The sequence below is a fragment of the Toxorhynchites rutilus genome, chromosome 3, assembly GCF_029784135.1.
Source record: "Toxorhynchites rutilus septentrionalis strain SRP chromosome 3, ASM2978413v1, whole genome shotgun sequence".
NCBI classification, from domain to species: domain Eukaryota; kingdom Metazoa; phylum Arthropoda; class Insecta; order Diptera; family Culicidae; genus Toxorhynchites; species Toxorhynchites rutilus.
In genome coordinates this window covers 146,950,229-146,966,849 of record NC_073746.1, presented here as the reverse complement: position 1 = coordinate 146,966,849, position 16,621 = coordinate 146,950,229, and positions in this window count along the sequence as shown.

The window sequence follows — 16,621 nt, the reverse complement described above, 5'->3', positions numbered from 1 at the left end:
GATGGTTGATTCCTGATTCATGTTTGTCCTCGTGTGAACAATACACAAGCTGACCATTACGTTGCAATATTTCTCTTCTCCTGCAAAGCATTTCGGGCGAGCGATTTACGGGCGGCTAATTCGCACAGCAGGTCTCGCAATGACAGTGACGTATGGACGAAACCGATTCGATTTTGTTCGCACCTAAAAACATCGAAACAACCTACATCTTCGTTATAATTTCAAGTAATATTCGTTTCCATTACAACCTAACATTTGTAGACAACGCCGAATTATCTCTCAGCACTAACCTGTACTGTTCGCTGTCTAGAGTATCATTTTAACACTGATAGTAATGTGTTGTTTTTAACATACTTCCAACTATTCAGCTCATTCAGCCTCTAGTAAAACACAAAATACACGGAAAACTAATGTTGCTGCTTGCTCATCGGAAACAATTAATCGTTACTTGCTCCTTTTAGACGCCAAAACTGGGGGAACGCAAATCATAATGAACGCTATAAAGTGCAAGGAAATAACAACTGGTCAAATCGATCGATGCAAAAATGTTACAAATACATCAGGAAATTACTGAGTAATAAGCGTCCAAAATTGAACAATTCTGCAACACAATGCGTTGCAGCTGAATTTTCGTTTTTCAATTTGCACCCTCAATATGTTCTCGAAAAGCACGATCCTACGTCAAAAATCCAGTATTTTGCTGAATACACAATCAGTGAACTTTCGTCAGCACTTTCGTTTCAATGGAACGTAAGTCACCGAAAATGGTTGATGAGGTTCTACTGCAACCGCTGGAAGGTTTGTGTTCACACTCATTTCGATCAACTGAAACAGTTGACGGAGTTCTTTTGCAATGGAATTATTCATCTGTGCCGATCATCAAGGGATCTCTTCAGTTTCGTGGTATCGGATTTTCTTGGATGAAAGTGTATGACTGAAAGGATATTCAGCAATGATTTAGAGGACATGTGTCTAAAACGCGCCTGCCGGGCAATTTGACCCGCCTGATTTTCTCGTAAACCAGCAAGAATAGAAATGCAATGGATATAGGCAATCGTGCTAGTCAATGATAGTCAAAGATCTTACCATGCAAGTTTTACATTTGTAACATGCTTTAAAAAATAAGAAAAATAATTTTCTTTGGAAGCGATTTTCGATGTAATTTTCTACATCATTTCTATAAGGTTTTTGTTACTTGAAACCGATTCAGAGGCGATAACCGTGGGTCATATTTATTGAGTCGAGTTCCCAGTGAAATATCTCAGATGAAGAAAATGGTAAGAAAGGATTCTTTTCTTTCTCAATTTGATATTTTCCGTATCAGTTTACCATCGGGCAGTATGACATACCCTCGATCGGGCCAATTTGCAAGCTTTCGGTAGTAAACATTCTCACGAGAGAAATAGCTTGAGGGATGCCAGATGATTTTTTCAAATATCTCTGCATGGCACGAATAAATGTCTTCAAATGTAATCATAATGAAAAAAATTGGCAAACCATCACGATATTTCTAAATCATGTTCGATAAATCACAAAAACAATTGTTTTCACACACTTTGAAAAGACCTCAGTAAGTTTTCACAAAATTGAATGTCTTCAAAACGAAAACATGTCTTCACATCTGGCATCAATATTATGTGCTCAGAGAATGCAGGGAAACAAGAGCGCGGACTGGAGAATTAATGCACGAATACTGAGACGCTCATCGGAGCAACGGTTTCTTCTCTTCGCTGGTGGGCATGACGGGAATAGATTGATGGAATCTCTCATTCATTCAAGCTGTTTCTCTGAGCTTTATAGTATCTGAGAGAAACAACTCATGGGCATATTATACTTCTGCTGGGCTATTTAACACCGTATGATTGGAAATTTAGAATTTGAGTGCCTTACAAAATATAATTCGTAGCACTTTTGTTATTCGGTATACAAAATACAGAACGATTACAGATGACTGAGGGTTAACTAAAATGTGTACTGACGTAGTTGTTACCTTAAATTTTATGAACACGGTCAAGATAAATCCATTCTCGCTTAGGGGGTGCGTATTACGCACTTCTCCTATATCCATCGCATTTCGTTTGGAGATTATTTATAAGATTTGGAGGGAAAATTTTGTTTGACAGTTTTGGATATTTCCATTGTGTGTATGGATTTTGCTTACGAAGAGCGAATGTTAATTAGAGTGAAATATTAATACGAAATAAAATATATTTAAATTGAATATATTTATTTTATATAGTTCCATGAACCTAGGATCTAGTCACTTTCTTGGATGTTGATATTGAGTCAATTATCAAAATAAATATGACATAGTTATAGTTACGATCAAATTTTCATTCGAAACAAGAAGAAATAAACATGAAATGAACAACATTGTGTTCATCAACATTTCAACTTCCAACACCTAACCAAGATAGATGATTGTAACTGATTGAAGTTAAACGCCATTCAGTGAACCATAACTCCTCCCCTCGTGGGGAACCCCATCATTTTGAGCCCAGCATCCTAAAAGCATCCTATAAATATCTCAACGTAACGCTGTTGTGCACGAGCAACCATAAATATTTCAGTACAAGCACGCTTCGTAGTTCATCATGTCGATCATGACGAAACAAATCCGCTGCAGTTGGAAAGGCGTGTTCTGTGTGGTGCAATGTAATGCGTGAGCACTGGAAACAGCTCGAAGTCCCAAAAAAACATTCTGCTACTGCTAATGTATCACCGCTTGACTGCCTAGACGGGATTCCATGGGTTGGATGGAAGCCTTCCATGGATGGAAACACTCCCGACTACTAGTGGATTTATGTCGAACTTTTAGTGCGACATAAATAGGGCAGCAAACTGATGTGTATTTATTATGTTTTATAGTTTCCCGCCATGCTTGCCGAATCCTTGCCGTCGGGACACAAAAAAACGGGATAACACTAACGAGGAATAATTACCGGTTATTTCGTGTAATTTCTCATTGCAAACTGTTGCAACTCTGGAATGGTTGTAATTAATGTATAGCACCTGTTACGTTATACTAAGAGTATGATTACTCGGAACAACTGGCTCATTATCCAGGAATTTCGATAGACGATTGACGGAAAGCTTTGGGCTAGGCGTGCTTAGGTATATTTAACAAAACGTAATTGTGTTTTCATGATTGACCTGAACGAAGGAAATTTCACAAAAAAAAAACGCTGCGATTGGGGTGTGTATCAAAAGTAATCTCAAACGTTTGATACGTTATTACTCACAAAATATATATGATTGAACGCGATCTTCGAATTGGAACCCGAGGATGTTTATTCTCTACATTTAAAATGATCATTGAAAAAATGTGCAGCCTTGTTCAGAGCAAACGTTAACTTTGGTTGTTCATTACTTCCGAAAAACAAACTTCATAAGAATAATTAACAGATGTGGTAAAACCGAGTCCATTTTTCGGCATGCACATCAATATGTAAATATATAATAATTGTTTCTTAACTTGTCTGGATATAACGGGGTCTGTTGAGAGACAGCGAACCGTTCTTGTCTCATTATAATATTTTGTGATTTAGCAAACAACACGCCCTAAAATAACAAGATAGTTCTGTACGAAGTAAGTGAACTTCTGTTTACCTTCTGCATACATCTCCATGTAGTGCACTTGTTTTAAAGGAGCAGTCGTTGGTTGATTGTAGTAAACTTCTGCTTTCCTTTTTTATGCATGAATTATTCCGTATTCTCGTTCAAAGCGTTGTTTTCGGTAACATATGTTACAAATGTTCTTCAGTAATAGTTTTTCAGTTTTTCTGCCAATTCTGTACGAATATGTGACTTGCTCGGCTTGAATGTGAACAGTATGGGTAACGTAGAATAACAATTATTTCCATGATGTCTGATACATTGAAACAATCTTCGGATACGTCGTGTGCTGTTCCATTAAATTGTTTGTCGTCTACAAACAGCCCTAGAGTCTGTTGTTGTGTACACATTTCCATAATACCAAAAAGTACTCAACCATGCAAATCGATTGGACCCAATTTCGCTAAATTGCGAACATCAAACACCAGCTGTTTCGATACTAACAATATACTTTCTTGCGAGCAAGACAGAGTTGTTCAATTGCAGCAGCAATATTCACGCTCAGACTACAACTCAGCGTTCAATAAGCAAATCTACATATTACCCCCATTACTTCTCTCCTCACCCACCAGCTGCTAGGATGCGGTATGAAATGTGGAATGCTGCCAAAAGTTTAACACTTTCCGGTTTGTGAATTTGTTTTGCAACAGCTATTAGCGTTGTCCGAAGAAAGGTTTCCCCCAGCTCCAGCCACCGATGTAAAGGGGTTTTATAAACCAAACCACAGACGCAACGTGCCATCGTACTTTTTGCACTTGCCAACAATGCGTGCCTCACATTGTCATGTGAGGGTTGTCAAAGTAATTCGAACACATTCTCGAGCTTCTTGGCTGCTTGACTTGTCGAAAGGATGTTTGAAGAATGTAACAGCAAACTGAAGCAAACTAAATAGGAAGTATTTTTTATGAACATTAGTCTATGAGATTTGTATGAACTATCATCCTAGAACACTGTTGTACGAAATGGTGTGATTATTAAGCACTCGGCAAATAAGCCCAACAAACACGAAGATAAGAAACGTCATTCTCTTTGTATTTCAAAAACAAATATACGTCTCGTGGCAACATATAATTTGGGCATAGTCAAAATCCTAACGTGCTAGCATGCCATATTCAGTTTTTTTATCCGAATATAGTCTAAAAACCATAATATTAGGCTGTCAAAAAAGACCTGCGGTATTTTTTTTTAAATTTTCATTTGTTCATATAATTAGTTACAATCATCTGTTTTAAGTCAAATATACGCCGTTTTGTTCGATGACTTGTTCCCAACGAGATGCCAACTTCATAATACCCCTGTTATAGAAGCTCGCTTCCTTATTGGCAAAAAACTCGGATAGCCAATTTTCACAGGCCTCTTTTGTGGCTAACTTCTGACTACCTAGCTCGTTCGCCATGGACAAAATCAGGTGGTAGTCACTTGGTGCAAGGTCCGGACTATACGGCGGATGCAAAAGAACCTCCCATCCGAGCTCCCGGAGCTTCTGGCACGTCACCAAAGAAGTGTGTGGCCTGGCGTTGTCCTGATGGAAGACAATGCGGCCTCTGTTTATCAAAGATGGCCTCTTCTTCCTGAGTGCTACCTTCAAGCGGTCCAGTTGTTGGCAGTACAGGTCCGAATTGAGCGTTTGACCATAGGGAAGCAGCTCATAATAGATTATTCCTTGACAATCCCACCAAACACACAGCAGAACCTTCCTGGCCGTTAATGAGGGCTTGGCCACCGTCTGAGCTGCTTCAGCGGGCTTCGATCACGACCGTTTGCGCTTCATGTTGTCGTAAGTGACCCACTTTTCATCGCCAGTCACCATTCGCTTCAGAAACGGGTCGATTTTGTTGCGATTCAGCAGCGATTCACATGCGTCGATACGGTCAAAGATGTTTTTTTGCGTCAACGTGTGTGGCACCCATACATCGAGCTTCTTTGTGAATCCAAGCTTCTTCAAATGGTTAATAACGGTTTGATGACTTATCCCCAGATCTTGGCCGATGCTACGGCTGCCACTGCCTTCCGGAGCGTGGCGCATCTTCGACGACCTCTACAACAGAACGAAAACGTTGAAACCATCGTTGTGCGGTGGAAATGGAAACTGTATCGGGTCCATAAACTGCACAAATTTTATTGGCAGCTTGAGATGCATTTTTGCCTTTGTCATAGTAGTACTGTAAAATATGTCAGATTTTCTCATTATTTTGCTCCATATTTGCGACACTATAACTCACGAACGACTTAACCAAACAAAACACTGTCAAGGACTATATTATAGCGCGCAAAAATACCTTTCCAACAAGCTATAGTATGACTCGATACAATGAATACAACTAGAACTAAGCGCTTACAACGACACCTCGCGGAAATACCGCAGGACTTTTTTGACAGCCTAATATAACAATACGTTGCAATAAGAGATCATTCAATCGGAAATAAAAAAACAAGTTCCAAGTTCCAAGTTCCGTTCCATGAAACTCGGCCGCAAAGCGAAAAGCCATATAAGAAATCAGTTATTCTAATACGAATTCATACAAATTAAATCGGAAAGGTTCCAAATTTGTTTAATATGTAACATGGTTTATCATTCAAAATACATTTTATCTTTCTATTTTATTTCAATCAAAAATACATACATAACAAGTACATAAATTTGTCCATAAAATAGCAACAGACTCCAAAATCCAACAATTATCTATAAACAAAAATGAAATGTTACATAGAATATGTGTATGTATATTAGAGTGCTAATGAAATAGACATCCCTAATTTTCAAACGGGATTTTCCTAAATATTTTGATTCTCACGAAAAACTACCATATGCAAAATATCAGCTCAATCGCAAATTCAAATTCAAACTTTGACGGCGGTGCGACACGAGTAAATGAAGTCCGATTGGGCTGATATTTTGCACAGGATAGTTTTTCAAGGGAATCAACATTTTTAAGAAAGTTCCGTTTGAAAATTCGAGAAGGTCATTTTCATTGGCACTCTTATATAAACCTACCTAGATATATCGACATCGAATAAAAAAAAATTTGTTTGGCCGTTATAGCGGAACATTTAAGGCCGTAAATCGAAAACGTGCCTTAATTGAAGAGGGCCTTTGTAGCGAAATGCCGCTTAAAGAGCGGCCGTAAAGCGAGGTATGGGTGTACGTCAATATGCACTCCCAGAAGACTCACAAGTGGAGATCAAGAAATTTTTTTTTGACGTAGGACTACGTCTTACATTAGGGGGGCCAAATCAGAAAACAGGCCAGGAACGGGATTTAAACGATTTGCATACCAATCGAATCGGAAATTACCTAAGATTTGTTTGATACGCTATACATTACAATCCCATAGTCTGTATATGGTTTAAATTGATAAAAATTGGAAGCATTCCCATTCCCCTATACATTTGTTCTGTCCATTTGTGTGTTTTCCCGAACCGAGCTGTCAATAACGGGCAACTTATGCAGCCGTTAGAATAGAAACAACGATAGCGAAAAGCCTCCTTTGCATAGTAAGTAAGCTGATGCTAGCGTATAAGTATTGCATTTCCCTCTAAGGATAATTCTCATAATCTTTCTGAGCCTGAAACAACAAAAGTCGCTTATGCTGCTCGTTTTGTGTTTTATGTTTCCCCTCGAGCTGTGAACGCTAGCGAATATTTCACTTGAAGTACATCTGGTATTGCAATTAACGCAACTTTTCGAGCCACGGCAAAGCAGGCGAAAAAATAGAAGAGTGCAAATGATTATAGGTCGCTTCTAGTAATCAGTGTTTGGCTTTGTGTGTGTTGCTTGTTTTCGTTGCGCGAATCTTAGAACTTGTTCATTTCCTGTACACGTGAATAGCACACCTTCGATACTTTTAGTTGCCATGTTTCTGAATCCGGACGCTTTTTATCCGGACATTTTTTCATTACATTCAATATTATGCCAAAACTATAACATTTTCTGCATGTTGAATTACTGTGACTGATAGCTACTATTGTGTCAATTTAGTTTAGTGTCAAACATGGTACCTAGTTGTTAACAAAAAAATGTTAAAAATCAAATATCAATGTGAATTTTACAAACCCATGTTCGTAATAAAAAGCACATTCAGGAAATGATTTAAATCCGGACGATCAAAAGTTGACGATTAAATTTCTCATTGAAGGAGTTGCATAAGGGTATGATAGAAGCTGTTGATGACCCACTATGCAAGCGTTTGTATGCCCATGCAGCAAAATAATTTCGCCCGATTTCAGGGATAAAAAATCAGCGTATCTGGCAACTCTGCATTTTCGCCGCTGATTTATATTTACATATTGTAATAAATTGACAGACAGTTCACACAAAACATTCAATCGGACAGGACGTTTTTATTGATAGTGAAGAAAGCGAAAATTGATGATAGAGGAGAAAGTAAAGTTGAAAGTGAATTGAAAAGGGAAGTGAAGTGATTGAAAAATATCAAACAAGGACAACACAAAGTAGGAAACGAAAGGCACGGATTCAACAGAAGCCTTAGTATGGAGTATGGAGCGTGGAGCAAAGATTTTCGATCCGGGAAACCGCAAAACTCTTCGGTATACTCTTCGGGGTCGATTATATGACCCATTTGTATGTGCGTGGGTAACTTTGTAACTTTGTCTGTAGCGCTGTCCCACATTAATAGAATTTTAACCCCCTTCCTGTTGACCGATTAATCTGAAATTTGGAACACACCTTTATCTCTGCAGTCATTATAAAACTGTGTGTTTCACGATCTTCATGGCTACGTCAGATTTTCATTACCTACAGTTGGTTGTTTCATTACATGTCCCACGATTTTATTTTAGTGTCATCAATGTCCTAAATTAATGAAGAAAGGGGTGTAATAATTACTAACTGCTACTTGCCAAATTAGTTTCTAACTTTTAGTACATCATCTGTATTGCCATTATGTTTAATCATAATGAAACCGTTGAACTTAAAAAGAATTTTAATTATTTTATTTATAAGTTTTTAGAACATTATCTATATCATTAGTATATATCTCTACAATAAAACCATTCATCAATTTCTTAAAATTTTTGGATTTGCATTTTTTATGAATAACCGTATTCTACTAGTCAATTTCCTTCGTTTGATACCCACATTGATGGCGTTTAGATAAAATATGTAATCCACCATTTTGTAGCGGCCGCCATCTTGGATTTACATTTTTTATCGATAACTGTGTTCCGCTAGTCAAGCCCTTTCGTTTGATACCCATATTGATGTAGTTCTGAGAGAATATGTAATCCGCCGTTTTGTAGTGGCCGCCATTTTGGATTTACATTTTTCATAAATAACTGTATTCTACTAATCAAGCCCTTTCATTTGGTACCCATATTGATAGGATTTTGAAAATATATATATAAATGGCGTCATCTTGTAGTGGTCATCTTGTGAAAATACAATAAATAATTGAATTAATAAAAATCTTTTGTACCAAACCCGTTTCCATTCAGCTCGCGCAGTCCGAAGACATCGGTCGCAAATTTGTTCGCGTCTATTATAGAGTGGAGATTATACCGTTATCAGTTCGTGGCTGGTGAAGTTATTTCGCCCTAACGGGGTTCTCTTTATTGCGCGAGTGAGGAGAGCAGCAATCACTACCAGCGTGAGGAAGAAGTCCTCCACGGCGGACGCGGTGCGTGTGCCGTATCATCGCTGTGTGTGCTTTAGCATCGTCATCGATTCCATCATCGTGTTGTGGTGCGATATACCGTTGCATCTGTGCCGAGCGATTGCCACGCGGTTCGATTGGGACACCGTTTCAATTCATTCGCATTGGTGTGCGATTTAGGTATAATATATATTAGGTTTAGAAATACAAAAAAAAATAAAAATTATATTATTTTATAACTGCCGTAATGGCAGAATGTCATGTTGACATGGAGATTGAAACTACTGTTTCCTCCTCACTAGCTACAACGGGGGCTGGGAAGTCGCTTAAACGCGTTCCCCCCTCAGAAGATGTCTCTTCAGAGAAAGAGGTAATCTACCTTAACAAGCCCCCCTCAAGAAAATTGGCAAACTTTTCCTCCTCGCCCCCTCAATCTCCCGCTCCCGCTTCCGCTCTACTACCGAACTTGCCTCCCAGCCCTACTGATCCCGCTCCCGTTCAACAATCGACCTCGTCCTCCCCCTCAGTTGTTTCCTCTCCTCGTGTCAAGGTCTATCCAGACGATGCACTTGGAGCTGGTCCATGGGTTGTTTTTTTCCGGCCTAAACCAAAAGGGAAGTCAATTAATGTCATTCAGGTTTCGAAAGATCTGGCAAGATTATATTCCTCCGTGGTCGAAATCTCTAAGGTTAGACCGAACAAACTGCGTGTTGTCGTGAGTGATCGGAAACACGCGAATGCAATTGTGATCGACGAGAGATTCTCCCTAGAGTATCGCGTCTACGTGCCCTCCCATGACGTAGAAATCTCGGGGGTGGTAACTGAAACTGGTCTGACGTGCGAAATGATAAAAGAAGGTGTTGGTAAATTTAAAAGACTCCCGTTGGTGGGTGTTAAAATTTTGGACAGCCGCCAACTAGGAAAAGTATCCCAGGAAGAGGGAAAAACTAAATTCACGCCGTCAGACTCGTTTCGAGTAACTTTTGCTGGTTCCGCTCTACCTGACTACGTCATGGTGGGCAAATTGAGATTGCCTGTGCGACTCTTCGTGCCAAAGCCCATGACTTGCCAAAAATGCAAGTCAGTTGGTCACACTTCAGATTATTGTGCCAACAAGGAGCGCTGTGCCACTTGCGGAGAGCAACATGAGGGGAAATCCTGCAGTGCGACTGAGCATAAATGTCCATATTGCGGGGGATCCCCACACGAGCTCTCAGTGTGTGAAACTTACAAGAGTCGCTGGGAGAAACAGAAGCGCTCTTTGAAGGAACGCTCGAAACGCACTTTTGCGGATATTTTAAAGGGCGCTTCTCCACGGGCCCAACAACAACAACCAATCAACACACAAAATGTCTTCGCCACGTTGCCCGTTGACGAAATAGAAGCAAACACAGCTAACGGGGGCACACCGTTCATTTTCCAAGGGAATCCCCGGCGCAAAAATGTGACCACTCCCAAAGTTCAAGGACAAGCCCCTCCGGTGATACCCCCTGTTAGCAAGCCTAAAAAATCGAGTGCAGCGGACAAGCAAAATCAGGTTCCTCCTGGATTCCGTGGGAATAATTCACCTTCGAATGGCCCAGCACTCGAGGGGACATCAAAAACCCCAACTGTCCCTGTTTTTCCGTCCAGTTCAACTTCCCAATCGGGATTTATAAAGTTGTCTGACCTTTTGGACCAAATCTTCAAGTGTTTTAATGTTTCCGACTCCATCAGAACCATTGTCACCGCAATGCTTCCAGTACTAAAGACAATTTTGCAGCAATTGATGCAAACATGGCCCCTCCTTGCAATGATTATCTCTCTTGATGTCTAATTTAAATAGAGAGGTCGGAGACATCACTGTTTTACAGTGGAATTGTCGTAGTCTTATCCCTAAATTGGATACATTCAAATTTTTAATTCATAACTTCAATTGTGATGTTTTTGCTCTGTCCGAAACTTGGCTTTCTTCGCGAGATGATCTCTCTTTCCACGATTTTAATATTATACGCTTGGACCGTGATGACAGATACGGAGGGGTGCTATTGGGTATCAATAAGTGCCACTCATTTTTTCGAATTGACCTTCCACCTATTGGAGGGATCGAAGCTGTTGCTTGTCATGCAAACATCAGAGGCAAAGACCTCTGTATTGTCAGCTTGTATTGGCCTCCGAGAGCTGCGGTTAGCCGCAATCAACTTGTTGACATGTGCTCACTCCTTCCTGAGCCACGATTGATCTTGGGAGACTTCAACTCTCACGGAACTGCCTGGGGGGAACAGTACGACGACAATCGTTCATTGTTGATATATGACCTTTGTAACAGCTTCAATATGACCGTTTTGAACACTGGGGAAACAACACGTGTACCTAAACCTCCTGCTAACCCAAGTGCTCTTGACCTCTCGCTTTGCTCGAATTCACTATCGTTAGATTGCAAGTGGAATGTAATCCAGGACCCCAACGGTAGTGATCACTTGCCAATCAAAATTTCCATCACCACTGGGTCGAATTCTTCTGAATCTATAAATTTGGCATATGACCTCACAAGACACATTGACTGGAAAAAATATGCGGACGCGATTACTCTAGCCATCAATTCCAGAGATGGTTTACCTCCATTGGAGGAGTATAACTTCCTTTCTCGTTTGATATATGACAGCGCGGTTCGCGCTCAAACGAAACCCATCCCAGGTTCCACTATTCGTCGAAGGCCTCCCAATCCATGGTGGGATAGCCAATGTTCCAAGCTTTATCAGGATAAATCGAACGCATTTAAAGCTTTTCGGAAACGTGGAACCATTGAGAATTTTCAAAAGTATTTGGACCTTGAAAATCAATTTAAAAACTTGATCAAAGGGAAAAAACGTGCTTATTGGCGAAATTTCGTGGGAGGTTTGTCACGAGAAACGTCAATGAAAAAATTATGGAAAGTGGCTCGAAACATGAGAAATCGCTCTTCATCGAATGAAAGCGAAGAATATTCACATCGATGGATTTTTAATTTTGCACGGAAGGTTTGTCCTGATTCCGCTCCTGTGCAAAAAATTGTTCGAGATATACCACAAGATAGGTGCGATCTTGATTCCGAGTTTTCGATGGTAGAATTCTCTCTTGCTCTCCTTTCTTGTAACAATTCTGCTCCAGGAACGGATAGAATTAAGTTCAACTTATTAAAAAACCTCCCTGATGTGGCGAAACATCGCTTGTTGAATTTATTCAATCGGTTTCTGGAGCATAATATTGTTCCAGATGATTGGAGACAAGTGCGAATTATAGCTATTCAAAAACCCGGAAAACCCGCGTCCGACTTCAATTCGTACCGCCCAATAGCAATGCTGTCTTGTATACGGAAATTGTTGGAGAAAATAATCTTGTTTCGCCTTGATCAATGGGTTGAAACGAATGGCCTCCTCTCAGATACACAATATGGGTTCCGCAGGGGCAAGGGGACGAATGATTGTCTTGCGTTGCTTTCTTCAGAAATTCAAATGGCTTACGCCGAAAAAAAACAAATGGCTTCAGTATTCTTGGACATAAAGGGGGCCTTTGATTCAGTTTCAATAGAGGTTTTGTCAGACAAATTACACTCTCGGGGTCTGCCGCCTCTGTTGAATAATATGTTATATAACTTGCTTTGTGAGAAACAGTTGAATTTTTCTCACGGGGATTCGACAGTAAATCGGGTCTCCTACATGGGCCTCCCCCAGGGCTCATGTTTAAGCCCCCTTTTGTACAACTTCTATGTAAACGACATCGACAATTGTCTTACACAAAATTGCAGCCTAAGACAACTTGCAGATGATGGAGTGGTGTCTGTCGTAGGATCAAACGAATCCGACCTGCAAGGTCCCTTACAAGATACTTTGAACAATTTTTCAACCTGGGCCATTATGCTAGGGATCGAATTCTCCACGGAGAAAACAGAGATGGTGGTTTTTTCTAGGAAGCATAGACCAGCAAAACCAAAGCTTCAACTTTTGGGTAAACCGATCACTCATGCTATGTCATTCAAGTATCTTGGGGTCTGGTTCGACTCCAAATGTACTTGGAGGGCCCATATTAGGTATCTGAGTAAAAAATGCCAACAAAGAATAAACTTTCTCCGTACAATTACCGGCACCTGGTGGGGAGCCCATCCCGAAGATCTTATAATGTTGTATCGAACAACTATTCTCTCAGTGATGGAGTATGGCAGTTTCTGTTTTCAATCAGCTGCCAAAACACATCTCATTAAACTCGAGCGAATTCAGTATCTTTGTCTCCGTATTGCGTTGGGATGTATGCCCTCAACGCATACCATGAGTCTCGAGGTTTTGGCAGGCGTACTCCCACTAAAAGATCGCTTCAATTTATTATCTCTTCGGTTCCTCATCCGGTGTAAGTTTATGAACCCATTGGTGATCGGAAATTTTGAGCAGCTTACCGAGCTAAATTTTCATTCAGGATTCATGAGCTCATATCATGAATTCATCTCCATGCAGGTTGATCCTTCTTCGTATACTCCCAACCGTGTTTGTTTTCCTGACTACATCAATTCCTCTGTACATTTTGATCTGTTCATGAAGGAGAAAATCCATGGAATTCCAGATTATCATCGATCGGGGATCGTTCCTACGATCTTCAATGCAAAGTATGGGCGTGTCAATTGTGATAATATGTACTTTACTGATGGGTCCTCTATGAATGGGTCCACAGGATTTGGAGTGTTCAACGAAATTTTTAGCACCTCCCACAGTCTTCAGAATCCTTGCTCTGTGTATATTGCTGAATTGGCAGCGATACACTGGGCGCTGGACAGCGTCGCCTCACGACCTGTTGAACACTATTACATTGTAACGGATAGTCTTAGCTCTGTCGAAGCTATCCGTTCAGTGAGGCCGGAAAAGCACTCGCCGTACTTCCTTGAGAGAATACGAGAAAATTTGAGTGCTTTAACCAGACGCTGTTATGTCATTACCTTTGTCTGGGTCCCTTCACATTGCTCAATTCCGGGTAACGAGAGGGCTGACTCATTGGCAAAGGTAGGTGCAATTGAAGGCGATATTTATCAGCGTCAAATCGCTTTCAATGAATTTTATTCTTTAGTCCGTAAAAATACCATCGCTAACTGGCAACGTAAATGGAACGAAGATGAATTGGGCCGGTGGTTTCACTCGATTATCCCTAAGGTTAGCCTCAAACCATGGTTCAAAAGTCTGGACTTGAGTCGGGACTTTATTCGCACCTTCTCCCGACTCATGTCCAATCACTGTTCGTTAGACGCGCTACTCTTTCGTTTTAATCTTGCCGATGGCAATATCTGTGCTTGTGGCCAAGGTTACCACGACATCGAACACGTTGTTTGGTCGTGCGAGGAGTATCTTGTTGCCAGATCGAATTTAGAAAACTCTCTTCGGGCTAGAGGAAGGCAGCCCAATGTGCCGGTGAGAGATGTGTTGGCTCGGTTAGACCTTGATTACATGTCCCAAATATATGTCTTCCTAAAAGCTATCGATCTTCGTGTGTGATTGTCCTTATATCCTTATATTCTCCTTTTCCTTTTCCTTCGCGAGAAATCAAATCCCTTCTTACTAACAATAGAATAAGGTGAAATGTAAATACATGTTAGATATAAGATAGGCTTAAGAATTGAGTATGATGAATGTGAGTGCGAATGTGAGTGTGAACATTGTCAACATATCCTTATATCCCATCCTTTTCCTGAAACAAAATGTCACCCTTCTAAACTCGAGCAAGCCGCGAGTAATCGGTTCTCTACTTCATTAACATTAGCATTAATAAAAAATGTTTATATATACTTGTAACTATACAGATAGGAGTTTGGCTCCTTTAAACTTATGTAACTGAGCCTGTAAAAATAAACGATTTAATAAAAAAAAAAAATAAACCCGTTTCCATTTAGTCCAATTATGACGCACCCGTTGATAAGTTCTACAATAATTAATAAATAATTTCTCACAGAGAATTGCAAAGAAAACACGTGTCCGGATTCAAAAGCAAAAGTGTCCGGATTTCAATGCATGATTAAAAAGTGTCCAGTTTTTAAATCACGACACGATGAAAAAAAATATCAAATTTTGAACAAATATAACATGATTTTGTGGAGTTCTATTCATAACATAGATGAAGGCCTTTTAATTCAATAGGAACGCTAATTTTTAATGCTATGATATGCCAATATTTTTTAGTAGTTGAAGTTATACTCGTAAGCGCTTAAGTGTCCGGATTTCGATGCATTACTATATTTGTTCTCGTGCGCATCGGCTCTGTTCTGATGTAACAAGCACCCAACCTGGTTGACAGTATTGACCGAGAGTCGAGAAACGATTTTTCATAAACGGTCCTTCTCGCGATATTTTATTTTTATCGCTGCAACTTTTGCAAGCTGCTAGACGCGTATTTGATGCTTTTTGAATGGCGATGCACGGAAGATGCCTCTCGTTAAATACTCAGTGCAATGCGTGCATTGTTATGAAGAAACAAATTGTGACATATGACCAATTGGTATACTGTTCTCGTAAAGGCAAGAAAGAATCGTTGCTTCGTTGCACTCGGATCTTTTAACTAAAGAGTTATTTATGAAATTTCGACGTTTTCGCAAATAAGATCCGAAATGATGAACCAACAAATAAATAAAAAACATTGCGTAGTCCTACGTCCTAAGCGGTCGTGTCTCGGATACAACCGTTGAATTTTTTTCTAAAATATTTATTTTTATCAAGGCTCATATGGTGTTACCCTGACGGGGCCGGGAGTTCAATATTTTGGCAATGTTCCTTATTATCTATGTTAGTAATATGTAACCGATTACTCGTGGTTGGCTCGAGGTTAGTATTACAAGTGTTCTCGTAATTGGTATGTTGCTGTCTCCAATGCTCTGTACGTGTGCCCGACACGGGATACTTCCTATTGGGATGCAGCTGACCATTAATCAGCAACGCCCCCCTAGTCTGTACCTCATATCTAGCATGGTGCGTCTTTCTCGACTCGAGGAATCCAGGATAGAATGGTCACTAGCTGGCGCAATCATCAGTTCCTGTAGAGTTGTCATGAGCGGTACAACCTTTGGCTCTTGTTGAATGATCAGTGGACTGCATAACCTTTGGCCCGTGTGTCTGTAAAGAGTGTGTGTATGTATTGCCGCGACTAAGTAAAAGTTTATAGATCGGATAGGAGGGATATGAAACAGGGACACAACGAAGGAAACATCATTAAACGTTGACATCGGCGTTTCTGAGGAACAGGTATAGATGAAGCAGAAGATCAGGATCACGGCTACCTAAGGTATCCCGGACGGGGATATCCGATTGTCTGCCTTTTGCTCTCAGTGCTCTAGAGAGCTGAGAGCGAGCAGCATGGATCCGGATACACGACCAGACAATATGCTCGATGTCGTGGTAGCCATCGTC